The sequence below is a fragment of the Podarcis gaigeae genome, assembly GCF_964106915.1.
Source record: "Podarcis gaigeae genome assembly, chromosome: 5".
Classification (NCBI taxonomy): Eukaryota; Metazoa; Chordata; class Lepidosauria; order Squamata; family Lacertidae; genus Podarcis; species Podarcis gaigeae.
In genome coordinates this window covers 18,789,735-18,802,717 of record NC_139681.1, presented here as the reverse complement: position 1 = coordinate 18,802,717, position 12,983 = coordinate 18,789,735, and the positions used below count along the sequence as shown (strand labels likewise).

Genomic DNA, 12,983 nt, shown 5'->3' with positions numbered 1-12,983 from the left:
TCTGCTAAAATAACAGGGGGTTGGACTCGATGGCCCTTGTGGTCTCTTCCAACTCTATGATTCTATGAACAGATGAACTTGATTCAGACTTATACAATTAGCAGAAAACAGGTTTGCTCCATGGAAAATCCCTCCACGGGAAAAGTAGGAAGGGGGCACTGCTCAGTGACAGAGCATATAATTTACAGAGGTAACGACCCATGTTCAACTCTCAGTGGTTAAAGAAGAGGTCACCAACCTTTTTGGGGGCCAGTGGGCACATTTCAAATTTTGACAAACTACTGTGGGTGCCAGTCACAAAATGGATGCAGTGTGGTGTGTAGCATAACATAACACAAAATGGCTGCCACATCTAAAATGCACAAAATGGTGCAGACATGCCTCCATCATCCATGAGAAAAGGCACCTATATCGGCGACTGCTCTGTTTACTCACAAAGAAAAGCTCTTTGTATCTCTCCTCTGTTCAGCATGGAAGGGATGGCTGGTGTCCAGTCCATGAAATGTAGTTTTTTTCACAAGGATGTGCTCAATGCAGGAGAGGCCGAGACAGTGCATACAGAAACTAAGCAGGAAGAGCACGACAGTCTCCTGTATCTTGTGGATTTTTGAGGGGATATTTACTGAGAACTTTCATGTAAGAGGTGTTGGTGGGCAAAATGGCGCATGTGGGTGCCATGTTGGTGACCCCACTGACTTAATGGATCCCTGGTAGAAATATTGGTCTGAGGTCATAGACTACTGCTGCCAATTGGAGTAGACAGTTCTGAGCAATATTAATGTCAAGCCCCATAGCTCATTGGTCGAGTGCATGCTTTGCTCACATAATATTTTGTCCCTGGCATCTCTGCTTAAAATAATCTTAAGCCTGCTCGACAGTGGCACTAAAATGATGGAATTTCCTCCCAAGAGGACTCTGCCTCATGCCTTCCATAGTAATATTTAGTTGCTTGCAAAATGCGGTACTGTCTTAATGCAGAGGGTTTTGTGGGGCCTCTGATTACATTGATTTTTACTTGCTGGTTTCTTTATCCTGCCCATTTTTTCATTTTTGTTTCCTGGCTTATTTATTTCTGATCTTTGCTATGTGGCTTTGGGCTGATTTAGTTTTGTTTTAATGGTCTTAATATTCTAATATTTTAAACATCCCTTTGTTTTATCATTGGTGTTAATGTCACCTTGGGGATTTTGTGACTCAGAAGGCTGACTACAAACACTTTTAAACTCATGCAAATGAAGAAAGCCTCTACCAGTCATTGAAACATTACTGGGCAAGATGGGACAACAGTCTTGGTGAGGCTTTATCATATTATATATATCATATAATATCATGCACAAAAGGGAAAGGTATCAGCAGTTTTGAGAAACCCTAAGGTTTGCAGAAAAATAAAAAAAACTTAACAGGCCAGGGACAGAGACTTAGAATTATGTGGAGGGAGGGCGAAAACAACTCAGTGAAAACTAAACATGCTCTGTGGGCACTGACCTGCTGACTGACTGTTGATTAGGGATGGGATTTTGGTTCTCTCAGTTTCTCATTTTTTCCATTCTGAAATTCAGTTGTCCACTTTTTGCAGCAATTTGTGAATTTTTCTTCTTTTTTTAAAAAAAGTCCTCATGAAAACCAAGCAGTATTTTGGTGTGATTTTCTCAGAATAACCACATTTTTATGTGCATATGTACAGTATACATTTTTTGCAAGCAATTTCACAAATATGTTACATCTTTGTATGTTATTTGCACCGATGTCTTCATTCCTTCATGCACACATTTATATGCATCTTTGCAAACACTGGTTGGAAAACTGTATCCGAGAAGTCAGATAAGTGCAAATTTCAAGGGATGGCTGTGTTTCAGTTTGCATATTGTTTTGGAAAGTGCAAATTTGATAGGTTTGCCTTTAAATGTGCACCAAATAATATTATCTTCCATTCCTACTGTTGAGGGGAGGGGAACTGAAATCAGGGGTGAGGAGGAGTGGAATATTGCAAAATAGAGCATGGCTGTCTAGAATCTGGAACCCAAGCATTTCACACAGTAGCATTTTATTGTAGTCCATGTGTGTATAATAGCTTGGTAGATTCTAGCTGTGTAAGGCTCTCATCATTAATAATTCTTGAGCCTGGTGATCTTCATGAGAATCATCTCTAAAGCTTGTGCCAATATCACCTAGTGTCCTTTGACTTTTTATCATTTTTGGCAGACCTCTTTGCTCTCCTGCACTACTGCTGTCAGCCTTAGATTTTATAGCAGTTGCAGCTGATGACAGAGGACTGCAGTTATCTACCTGGCACCTCAAGTATCATTATGAATTCATTATGAATTCCCACCAGGGTCCTACTGTCACAGGGTTTGTTGTTTTCCTCTGAGAGCTCCTGCAGTTTTAAGAATTGCATTTGAAGGAAAATGGTTGCAGTTCTGAAGTGACAGGAGAAAGTGCTCCTGGTGGAATTTAACTTTCTGTGCAAACCACGTAGTGGGGATTTGGTACATTATGCATAATGCAGGAAAGCTGCTCTGTGTGTGTGTGTGTGTGTGTGTTAAACAAACCAGGCTAAATAAACTGACAGAAAAGCTAACCTTGTATTATTGTCCATGGTGGTTTCACTGTGGTTACAAGGCAGACATGATGTTTACCAGTTTGAATGTTTTTCGCCAAGTAAACTTTGTATTTTTCTTTAAATATCCTGGTAGTGTGTGTTAAAGCTGCGCCCACAGTACAAAATTTATGTTCTGTGGAGGAGGCTTTTCACATTGCTAGGAGAAAAATAGCTGGCCATTTTGCTGACAAATGTGCCATATTTCCGTTTGCTTCGCTCTGTACCCCTCCTTGAATATTTCACAGCCAGGCTCTAAAACAGCTGTGACAATAGGTAGTTCACTGTCCTGAAATGCACAGAGCAACTCTAGAAATAAATAAATCAATCAATCACAGTATGGAATGAGAATGGACTTTCAGCAAAATCCCCCCCCCCATGTAACTGAAATGATCCTAGTGGTGTTCAGGGAGGTATTGTGGGAAAGACATAGCCTCTGGCTATTTAGGGAAGCACTGACACCACAGCAAAAACATACAAGATCCTCATGTTTTAAGGAAGGTAAGAATGGGAAGGAAACTGCTGTCAGTTTTGAGGAACAGCTACCCTTCAGAAATTGGCTTTATTCTTCTGCCCTGCTCTGGAAGCTGCATAAAATCCCCTCGTGTTTTGCAACCTGTGAATGGGCCTACAAAAGTGAGAGGGCATTTTTTCAGCACAGCAGTACAAAATATCTAGATGTTGATGTAAACAATCTGAGGCATACACTGGAGGGGCCTGATGCGGTCATGACTAACCAGGAAAGAGATTGTAGAGCCGCTGTAGAAAGTTCGGTGAAAATGTCAGTTCAGTGTGAGACAGCAGTGGGAAAGACAAGTGCCAGGTTGGAGATTCTCTAGGAAAAGGGCCTGAAAATAAATTTTACAGTGTCTGACAATGTCCTCATTTAAATCTCTGGTGCAGCAGCATTTGGAATGCTGAGTTCAATCCGTGTTGTTGAGCTGGAAAAGGTGAAGGAAAGGCAGCAAGCAGAATGATCAGGACATTAATGCACCTCAGCTACCAATGATGAAAGGCCAGAACAAATTTATTTGTTTTTGTGTTTTTGGTTAGAAAAGATATGACATAGTAGATGGTACATAGTACCATAGATGGATAGATGGTACATAGTACAGAGCATGGGTGAGCAGCTCTTGTTCTGATGAGGGCTGCATTCCCTTGGGGCTTACTTGTCACATGTCAAGTGTTGACTGTGGGTGGGGCTGAAGCTGAAACAAAGTCAGCCGAAACAAAACATAAATGTGGGTGGGGACCCTTCTCTCTCCACCCCCTCCTCTCTCTCTCTCTCTCTCTCTCTCTCTCTCTCTCTCTCTCTCTCTCTCATACACACACATACACTTCCCTGACCAGCAGACTTCCAGAGGGGGAAGAGGTCGTTCCTACCAGATGTCTGAAAGGATTGCTTGAAGTGGGCCTTTGAAATTGGGCTGAGGGGCACATAAAATTAGACTGAAGGCCCCAGGTTCTCCACCTGTTATGCAGAGAAAGTGTACTCTCTTACCCCCCCCCCCAATCTCTAGAGCACTAGAACTCAGAGCCATACTGTTGCACTACTGGGCATTAGATAAGAGCACAGACAAAAGAAAAGCCCTCCCTCCAGAGGTGGTGGGCCTTTGAATGCCAGCTGCCGGGAATCAGAAGTGGGAAGAGTGCTCTTGCACTCATGTCTTGCTAGGTAAAGTTAAAGGGACCCCTGACGATTAGGTCCAGTCGTGACCGACTCTGGGGTTGCGGCGCTCATCTCAGTTTATTGGCCGATGGAGCCGGCGTACAGCTTCCGGGTCATGTGGCCAGCATGACTAAGCCGCTTCTGGCAAAACCAGAGCAGCGCACGGAAACGCCGTTTACCTTCCCGCCAGAGCGGTACCTACTTATCTACTTGCACTTTGACGTGCTTTCGAACTGCTAGGTTGGCAGGACCAGGGACTGAGCAATGGGAGCTCACCCTGTCGCGGGGATTTGAACCGCTGACCATCTGATTGGCAAGTCCTAGGCTCTGTGGTTTAACCCACAGTGCCACCCGTGTCCCTTTGCCACCCGTGTCCCTTTATGTCTTGCTACTGGGCTTCTTATAGGCATCTCGCTGGCCTGTCGGAAAACAAGACTCTGGACTAGATGGGCATTTGGCCTGATCCAGCAGCGCCTTTTCTGTTCTTGAAATGCTTCCTCATGATACATAATTGAGTTCAGGGTTCCAGTGTTTCAATATCTGGTTATGCTACTGCCCCTTGAAAAGAGGATTGAGAAGGGGAATCATATGTAATGAGAGGTCAAGGAGACTTTCTTTCTGCCGTGCTGAGGCTGGTGTTCTGGCCATTAAGAGAACCAGTCAGACTGCAAAAGGGACATGGCAGGGAGACTGCGCTGAGGATGCCGTGTCACTCATTGGATAAAGGTTGGCATAAGATGCAATGGGTGTGGGCGTTTGGAGGAGGCTGATCACTGAAATTCATCTGTATAATATTTTCCTCTTTTCTGTTGCTGTTATTGTTGTTGTAGCGTGGATGATTGACTACTGAATAAAGTGTTCACACCCACACCCACCCTACCTATTTCAATGAATCAATGAAGAGGTGGGAGCAGAATGGCTAGAGACATACACCAAATAGATTATCTTTCACAAGGGTGTTTCAACTATGTCTTGCTTTATTGTCATTCTCCACTAGCAAGTGAAGCTTTCTTTCCACAAGTCTTCGTTGTTGCAAGTGGAAATGTCCTCTCCCCAAAATCTGGAAATGGGACTCCCACAACCCAGTCTTTTTCTCTGGATCTGGCTTGGTTTGCTCTTGGTCTCTACTATAAGGCAAATCTCATACCCCCATGTTTTGTCAGGCTTTTCAAATTATCTGATTGGGGCTTTCAGTCTGACCTGAAAATAGCTTAATCGTCTTCGGACGTGGTACACATGCCCTAAAGAGACAGACAAATGTCTCCCTTTTAGACTTTACTAGTAAACAAAATATCTTGGTATAGATATGTGCTGAGTTTACTCTATCTCAGTTTGGGGGTGTACATTGAATCTTCAGTTTTAAAGGAGAGTTATAACATTTCCACTGGTCTGGGCACAATTCAAAGTGCTGGTTATTATCTATAAAGCCATGAGACCGAGTTATCTCAAAAAGTGCCTCCTTCCAGAGAAACTTCTCCATGCATTTCATGCATCATCTGAGGCCCTGCTCCATGTTCCACCGCTTTTAGAGGTGTGTTTAGTGAGGATGTGCTGTTTAGGTTCTGAGTTGGAGCCCATGGGGCAAGGCAGGTTTGCTGTTGCAGCACCAAGGAGAGCTCCTAGTGTGCAAATGGGACCCCACGAGGGCTGAAGATGGCTTTTGAGCCTCCAGCCAACCTCTCCTGTGTTCTGCCACCCTCTTGGTCTTTTAAAGGCCTGAAGAGAGGTGCTTCTCCTTGGTTCTATGTCCTGCCACCTGGTATACTTCCTGTGCCATTAAATGAGCAAGGTAGCATGGAAGGATCTTGGACCCAGAGGAAGTTGTCTGTGAGGGTCCTAGCTCTACGGGCCCTAGGGGTATGGGATCCAGTTTGGCAGAGGCTCCTTGTTTGCCAGCCTCAGATTCAGTGGGATCCTTTTCACCAGCACCAGGCTCAGGGCCAGGAACTTAGTCCAGACCTTCAGCTGATGACACTGCAGCCTCCTACTTGGTGCACAGGTCATTGATAAACTCTGGAGACATGGCAGACATTTTAGAATGGCAGGAAAGAGCATAAGAAGGTAAGAAGAGCCTTGCTGAATCAGACCAAGGAACCACCTAGTTCGGATCCTGTTACCACAGTGGCCAAAAAAATGCTTATGGGAAGCACACAAGCCGTCGCCTATGCTGTGTCTTTTATCTGTTTTAACTTCCTGATATGTTTTATACTTCTCTTGTGCTGCACTTGTTTTAATAATTTAATTCAGGCATATTTAGTTTTTTTAAAAATCTATTTTTATTGTATTATTATCTTTTAAATCTGGAAACGGCCTTGAGAACCCTTTTAGGTAGGACACATTTTTCTAACAAGCCCCCACAAAAAAACAGCAACCAGTGAGAGCTGGAACTGCTGAATTCTGGCAAATAACATGAGAAATGTGTATGTGTGTGTGTACGTACACACACACACACACACACACACACACATTTGGGAGTAAGCCCTATTGAACTCAGTTTACTTCACTTAAAATAATAGGGTTTATCTGTAACACTGCAATCCTAAGTATATTGACTAGTGAGTAACTTCTAATGAACTAATTCACTTAGCTTGTTAGAATTGTAGGATACAAATTCAAACTGGCTGGAATCCTGTAAGTTCTTGGGACTCATCCAAACTTCCTTTCACACTGCCCTTTCTAGGCACTTTCTAGGTCCATGTCTGAGCAGTTTCTTCCCTTTTTCTTTTCGTCCCACTACTTTCCCCTGGAAAACCTGCTGTTTACAGTTGAATTGGAACAAACAGCAATCAGGTTTTTCACGGATTGCTTTTTGTTCAGTTTCAATGGTAAAGCAAATGGGAGTCTGGACGAACCCTTTTGGGGAAGTAAGTCCAATTAAAATGAATAGGCAATACTCCTAAGCACATAGAGTTAAGATGAAAAAGTTCGTTTCAGATCAGAGTACAGTATGTATCGTCAACACTCCACTTGTTATCTAAAGATGTATTTGCAAGGCATTTTCTCGCTTCAGAAAATGATAGACTTCCTGTTACGTCCTGTTTAGGACCTCTGGGAATCACCCTAAATGCCACTAAAGCCAATCAAGAGTCCAGTAACATACTTCCAAGGGACAATAGTGTTTTGAAATATATTAGTTGATTATAGCTATTAGCAGTCTCATAATGAGGGCAGAAGTGTGTGTTAGTAATATTAATAAGCTTTCGCAGTGCACAAATCAGTCTGTTTATCAACTGCCTGTCTACTCTCAAGCTCCAAAAGGTCCAGATGAGCGGAAAACATCGCCATCTTGTGGTCTTGTGTTTTGAATAAGGAGGACCCCCCCCCCGTATTGTCTCAATTATTAGGCTATGTTAAACATTCATCTCCTGTGTTTTTCAGGATGAATGAGGTGCTCCTATACCCTTTTACATAGCTACATTTTTAAGATGACCATGAATTAAGAGTGCATCACTTAGACTGTAAATCATATATACACACTTAACCGGGATTAAATCCCATTGAACTCAATTATTGCTGAGAAGACATGCGCAGAGGATTGCACTGTTAATCCACCTGGACTCGATTTGGCCAGTGAGGATTTGTTGTGGACTGAATCTGTGACAACATGACAGAAATCTTGTTCATTATTTTAGCTTTAAAGCATTTATCTTCTCTAGGGACACTGTGAATGTAGTCGTCAAAACTGATGTTTGGAACAGGGAACATTTGTTTCTTCATCAACATTCTTCAAAGTAGTCTTCAGTGTCATTGTTTTTGCTTGGTTTGATGTTGACGGAGGGCTTTGAGGACACGGCAAGACTAAGGCACTGTTAGTGGGCATTTCCCTGGACTGGATGGTTGGAAGGTTGCCTGCTTTTGATGGGATTATGCTCCCTCTGAAGGAGTGGGTACACAGCTTGGGGATACTTCTGGATCCATGGATGTTTCTTGAAGCTCAGGTGGCCTCAGTGGCATGGAGTGCCTTCCATCAGCTTCAGCTGGTGGCCCAGCTGCACCCCTATCTGGACAGGGACAGCCTAACTACTGTTGTCTATGCTCTGGTAGCCTCTAGGTTAGATTGCTGCAATGTGTTATACATAGGGATGTCTCTGAAGACTGTTAGGAAACTTCAGCTAGTGCATAATTTGGCAGTCAGGTTGGTCACTGGGGCATGATGGTTTGAGCATATTACACCGATCCTGGCCTGACTGCATTGTCAGTTAGTTTCTGTGGCCAATTCAAAGTGCTGGGTTTGACCTATTAAGCCCGATGCATTGCTCAGGATTGCAATACCTCAAGGACGCATAAGCTCAAGGACTCACAGTGCGATGCGGTAGCAAAAAAAGCTAATGCTACTCCAGGCAGCATCAACAGAAGTATACTGTCCAGATCAAGGAAGTAATAGTACCACTCTATTCTGCCTGGAGTACTGTGTCAAGTTCTGGGCACCACAGTTTAAGAAGGATATTGACAAGCTGGAATGTATGCAGAGGAGGGAAGATGATAAAGGGTCTGGAAACAATGGTTAAAGGAGCTGGGTATGTTTAGCCTGGAAAAGAGGAGACTGATAAGAAATATGATAGCCAACTTCAAATATCTAAAGGGATTACTACTACTACTATTACTATTATTAACGCAGTGTAATGCAAGAGAAGGTACCCATGCTGAAAGATGGCAGCAGGAACACAAGAAGCCCTACCAATGTTGCTGGAGCACATGCCTTGGAAGCAAAGCATTAACCCTTTTAATAAGGGCTCATTTTCTCCAGGGAAGCAGAAATGAACAGATAACGCTCTGCCACCCTATATAAAAAAAGCTCCTGATTAGAGCTTGCTAGAGCAACATTCTAGCTACTCGGTTGCCTGTTCGCTTTGCCTTCATTCCCCAATGTTCTGTCCAGGGTCCTGATATTTAATGTGTTCTCTTAGCGTATGAGAATTGCACAGCATTCCTTGTTGTTGCTGGCCTGCTTACTGACCACTGAACCTACTTAGTGATGGTACTTAGTGATGGTAGGCTTCAGATGCTATCTGAAGCTACTTTCATATGGCAGTGGCTTTTCAGTTCAGCAGTGGATTGATAATTGCCTGCTGCACAAAGGCTCTGAGAAGTTTCTCCATTTCAAAAGCTCTTTTCTCTCACCCTGTTGCTGCCTAAATTGTGCAGTCTCTTCACCACCATTTTCAGAATGCTTTGTTCATTTTCCATTTAAGTGTCATGTTCATGATGTGCAATGTGGAGCTTTGTGCCAGAAATGGGAGATTTAATAACAGCAACAGGTGTGACATTTGTTATCCTGCAAGCTACCTGTAGTGTGCTTCTCTAGATCCATTGAAGGAGTCTCACAAATGGGGGTTGTCTTAGGGGCATCTAGAAATCATAATCACTGAAGGGCTGGTAGTAGGGCATAGGATGGCTAGGCATAATTTGTAGGGGTGGGCAAGTTTCCAAAACATTCTTTGGACTGATTTGGAAGTAAACAGAGCTCATTCAGGGAAAATATAATTAACCTGTCAAGCACTCAGACATTCAGCATGTATGACTTGAACCCAGCCTGACCACCATTCTGCACCTGTGTGTTTTCATTGTACACTTTGGGATTTGAAGTATAGGAATTCAGTGCTGAATTGGGGGCACATGGAGTTTTCACAGGGTTGCTACATTAACATTTATTATTATTATTTTACAAGTCAAGACATGATTGGATGTGTCCCTGGTGGCCTTATGACAATCTGCATAGGATTGGGGTGTTTCAAGAACTTTCATATTGGCTGGTGGTCACTAGAATTTCCCTGTCTCAAATGGTTAAAGTCCAAATTTTGCAATGCCTTCATTACGGTGTGTTGGGTGTTTCATGTTTTTATCTTGTTCCCTGCTATGCCTTCAGGATACACAGAGGCAAATATTGACAGTTCAGCCCAGCAAACCATACAGCGTGCACTCTGGATAATGATGGTGCACACTGAGTGTGTGCGAGATTAGAACACATACATAATACAGATATCCAGATAATGCAGAGATGTACATATGCACGGAACCAAAACGTGTAGCTGTCCAGTTCAGAATATATAATTTCTGTACTGTCTTTCTGCCAAAGCACCCAATACACTTTGCAATTTAAAATACTAAAACAAACACATTGTATGAAATGTAGTGTGACGCAGTCACCTTGGGCCAATTGGTAGGCAATGGTATGTGCCTGAACTGGGTACCTGACAAACGAAGTAGAGAATGCCTTTTCTAAACAAACAAACAAACAAACAAACAAACAAACAAACAAACAAACAAACAAACACCTTTATTGTTAGTTTGTTACATAAATTTCTAAAAAGTATTTTTATTTAGAACACACAGCTAGTATTACATTGAACCCATAATAATTTCACAGGGTGATGGAGAAAGCTCCATTTTCTGTCAAGGAAGGGAGATATGCAATCAATTCTAAAAGCTGCACAGAAGAGCTTTTTGACACACCTTTAGTGTTCTTTGTAGCAGTCTTTTTGATTATGCTGAGGAGATACTTTTTGCCTTTTCAGTTGTGGAAAGCTGCTGATAGTGGTTGCTTGAACTATTAATATTAAAATCTGATCTCTTAGTTGGTTGAGGAACTCAGCACCAGAGCTGCTGCTAATCAGCTTGATGAACTCTTCATAAGAAGGAGAATTGTGTAGGCGGTCTTGTGATGCTTGTTCCCCTGTTCTTTGTACTACATCTGAACAAGCAGCAACCTTTTGTTGATATAGTTGGGATCACTCAGAAGTTCTACCATTGGTTTCAGTACTTTTAACACAAACATTTCTGCAAGGACTATGTACAAGCAAGGCAGCTAAGCTTTCATCAGGCATTGAGGGTTATGTCTAAATTTCACTTGCTGGGTTTCCCAACTAAGTGAGTTCATTCCCGAGCGAAGTTCAGGAGAAACCCTGCACATCCCCACCATTGCCCAGAATTTGGCCATATTAGTTACATGTACCCTTTTTATAAAAGCATGTTTGTTTCATATAATTTACCATAGTCTGGAATGTATGCCAATGTATGATAACAATGCATCACTGGTAGCTGTTTCATTAAGCCCTCTGGTCTGGTGGTGCTATTATTGAATGCCAGGTCAACCCATAGTAAACCATGCTCATCCATGACTTGATTGTGGATGAAGAGGCTGACTTGGCAGGCATTTCTGAGGCTAGAATGGGGACGACCTAACAATGATAGCCCTGGGAGACTTCAGCATTATATAGGGGTGGCCGCGGCGCCACGGCAGGAGGAGGCCCCATTAGCTAAAGTGGTGCTTCAGGTTAAGAACAGTTTCAGGTTAAGAACGGACCTCTGGAACGAATTAAGTACGTAACCAGAGGTACCACTGTATAGTTTAAACTGCTCATTGTGTTCTAGCAATACATTTTGTTTAAAAATGAAACAAAGAAACAGCTCCCCAAAGTTCTGATTTTTGCTGCACTCTTTTCTTTTCACATACTTAATCCATCGAGCATCCATGATGGACTTTTCTTTATTACTGAGCTGCAGTGACAATTTTGTATGCTTAAAATGTTTCCTAAAGAGAAAGTGTAGTTTGTTTATCATAAACCCCATTATATTTTGAGAGCCTCCTGCAGTTCCGCACAGATAAGAGCTAATGTAACATTTTTATTGCACGTCTCACCCAAGATTGCATTGAAGAAAACAGTGGTGGAAGTGTCGTTTATTAGTCATTCGTCTTGCAAACTGCATTTTTCACTATTTTTTAGTGGAAAAGAAAAGTAAACTGCAGTTGTCAAATGACTAAGGTCCATTCTCCTAAACCACCTCTGGATTTTGTGAAATTCTTATCAGCTGGATTCAGAAATGGGGGTTATGCCACACTCATAACAGGGTCTCCCTTGCAATGTAACAAAAATCATGACATTTGAAATGGATTATTTCCTACAACGTGTGACCTTTCCAAACAGTTTTGGCTTAAAGAATTCCCACAGTACATGAAGAAATGGAGAGGTTCATGCTGTAAATATCTGTAAACCTCTCTGATAACCTGATTACTTGTTTGACACAGTCAATTTCCATGAAGGTAATTCACAGTTTATCCTCATGGTAAAGAAAGCCCACTAACCTGACTTAATTACAGACAACCTTTCTTCACTATTACTATCCTAAATACCTGACAATTAGCATCTTTGTTATTTATTTGGTCACTTAGCAAGAAACAAATGGCAGCCAGGAGTCCATGATTAACAAGGGCATCTTGTTCTGTATTTCAGCTTACGCTCATTCTGATTGTGAGTGCAAATTACTGAGAAGAAGGGTGGTGACAGGTGGGAGCAACAGCGAGGAGATTGCAGTGATCTAACAATGCAATCCAAACCCATTAAAATCAATGAGACTTTGGTCATGGGAGGTTGACGGTGCTTTAACCATAGACGAAATGATACATAAAGAAAAATACAGATCCTAGGGATGAAAAAGAAGAAGATGCTGAAACTGGTCCAGGGTTGGGTCTGGGGAGGAAGATGACCCCTAGACAGGGTAGCAGAGCAGAGTGACAAGAATAGGATGCTTCTGGGCCAACTTGGTGGGATGGTTATCAGCAGCACTGTTTCACAGTGGCTCCATTCTTCCCTGTTGGCTCCTGTCCAGAGAGTAGCATTGGAAAAGTGCTCTTCAGCCCCCTGGTGTTCAACATATGAGGTCGCACTGGACATTATTTTGTCTACAAAGTATTCTGCATCTGTATGAAGCCATTGGAAC

At 42.5% G+C, this 12,983-nt stretch overlaps 1 protein-coding gene across 14 annotated transcripts in view; it reads left to right on the top strand.

The window, feature by feature from the left end:
• KCNMA1 (potassium calcium-activated channel subfamily M alpha 1) overlaps positions 1 to 12,983 on the top strand; it is a 545,541-nt gene that overhangs the window by 257,978 nt on the left and 274,580 nt on the right. The window lies entirely within an intron of this gene.